A 2,542-nucleotide genomic window follows, 5' to 3' on the forward strand; every position below is an offset into this window, starting at 1 on the left:
CGTCACATGTGGGTGCCGCAAGTCCGCCGGACGCTCCTTCGTCGAATCCGCCGGCCTCGCCGTTCTCAAGCCCGCTCGCCTCTGCTCATTCAAGCCGGCCTCCGCTCACTCTAGGCCGCGGCTCACTCAAAGCCTCTGGCCTCCGCTCACTCAAGGCCGCCGTGTGTGACGCTGTTTCGTTCTGAAAGCGAAACTACTTTGTTTGGTCTTCCAAAAGAGGACACGACTAAATCAGTGGAATAATGTTCTTTTTAGCAGCATCATATGACCCCTTTAAGTCACTTTTTACTTTTTAAGATATAATAAAGTCACAGTGGCATTAATGCAGTCTGAGAAATCACAATTATTTCTTTACTCTGAGGCCTAAACAAGTCTGCATAGGTGGTTTACCAGGAACAAAACACAATAAGAGTGGTAAATTTCTTTTTTAATTGTTTATGTTCATTGCCTATACTTCAGCTAGCAGACCAGTACCTTGAACATAGTGCAAAGTGCATGAATGTTATATAACTTACAGTCAGTCCTAACAGTGGTACATGGGTGCTTTTTAAACCCTCCCTCTTAACTTCAACTCTTGTGTTGTTCTCTTGAAAGTTAACAGCTTCTTTTGTGTGGAGTCTCCCTGTGAGGACCTGAGGTCTTAGGGCTCTCTTAAGGTTGCTTTGATGTGGAGGTTTAGTGAGGAAGTCTCCAGTACTCTCACAGTTAGACCACATCATTAGCGCACAGCTCAGAGGAAGCTGAAGAAAGAGGAACAGGAAGCTTCCTGAGACATGGAGAAATCTTTGTAGATTTGACCACTGAAGTCTGTTTGTTCGTTAAGCACTTTCATGTTATTTAGCAAAAAACAGAACTTCTAGGTTTCTGTGGTGTCCTACTTAGTTCCCTTTCATTCTACAACGAGTGCACAGCACAGGAAAGCTCATTATTTGATAACATTGAACTAACTAGCACACTAAGGATGTATAGAAGTTCTCTTCTCAGCATTTCTATCAGGCGATCAATATGGACCGTGAATGCTCCTGTCTGGCTTGTTCCTCTCCAAGATATAGATTATTAATGAAGGAAAAGTTCTATCTGTTTCAAACTCTTCCCTATGTAATGCTAGTCGATATATTAAGAGTAAGCAAACGCTAATCCTTGTTTTATACAAGCAATGTAGAGAAACTTTTAATGATGTCCATCAAATCAGGAATTCAACCTTGCCAGTCTAAAGCGTAGCTCCAAGAAGCTTTCTTCCTCTCTCAAGACTAAAGCCATTCAATGTTCATGCTAGCCGTAGTCATGAATGCTAAACAATGGTCTAATTTAGGAGCGGTGTTCCATGAAGCTCCGTACAACAGTTCATAAATTGCAAACATAAAAATGCCCGTCAGTCTGAATGGAGGGAAGATTGAATCTCATTCCATTACCACGATACCACATTCTGTCTGAGAGCATCGCAATAAGAATACAAAGAATCCGGACAACAATAAAATGTCTCCTTCCTTTATCTCTGACAAGCAGAACGTAGAAAAAAACATTATAAGGTGTTATCAGACTAGTTAAAGTTCTCTGTTGTTTTAAGGTGGTTGGTTAGTCGCAGCTGTTCGAAATGATGTATGTGCAAATGCAGTTGCTGAATTTCCACTACCGTTCAAAAGTTTGGGGTTATTACGTTTTTTGTTTTGTTTTTTTTTTAAGAATTTTGAAAATATTGTAACATTCCTCAAAAGTGACAGTAACCCAGCTAACATGGAAAATTCCCAGAACCTTGGCTAACATTCTGGGCAAAGTTTTGAACAAACATTCTTCCACTTTGAACATTAATATAATTTTATTTCATTGTTAGTTGGTCTTTAATAATGTTCTCAAAATGTTCACACAAAAACTTTATATTATACTTCCATATTATACATTGATCATGGAACGATTGTTTTAGTTCTGAAACGTTTTAGTTGGATGCCCATCTAATGTTTTTTTTTTTTTTTTTTAGTACTTGTTTCACAACATTAAGACAACATTCAGAAGTAACATTTCCATAATGTTTGCAAAATGCTCAAATTGAATGTTTCTTTAATGTTTGTATGACCAAGAAAAGGGGTTTTGAATGTTCAGAAAACATTCAGAAATAACGTTTTAACTTTAGATTTAACTTTTTAACTTTAAACTTAAAGGGAAAATTACTAAAACGTTCTTAGAACATATGTGAATAACCAGCACTCTCTCCACCTTCAATACCACGACTGAGGTGAGACCCTTGAGCAAGGCACCGAAACCCCCAACTGCTCCCCGGCAGGGGTGTGAAGTAACGAATTACAAATAATCACGTTACAGTAATTAAGTAGTTTTTATCAGTAATTGTACTTTTTTGAGTAGTTTAAAAATTGTGTACTTTTACTTTTACTTGAGTACATTTTAAGTGATGTATCGGTACTTTTACTCTGCTATTTTCCTCCGTTTGTGGTCGTTACATGCTTATTTTAATTTTATTTTTATCCATCAAGGTGACTGGATAGAGAGTAATAAGTCTCGTGACTTTCGTCAAATCAAATTGTGCATA

This window comes from Sinocyclocheilus anshuiensis, unplaced genomic scaffold (assembly GCF_001515605.1).
Source record: "Sinocyclocheilus anshuiensis isolate Anshui unplaced genomic scaffold, SAMN03320099.WGS_v1.1 scaffold375, whole genome shotgun sequence".
Taxonomy (NCBI): domain Eukaryota; kingdom Metazoa; phylum Chordata; class Actinopteri; order Cypriniformes; family Cyprinidae; genus Sinocyclocheilus; species Sinocyclocheilus anshuiensis.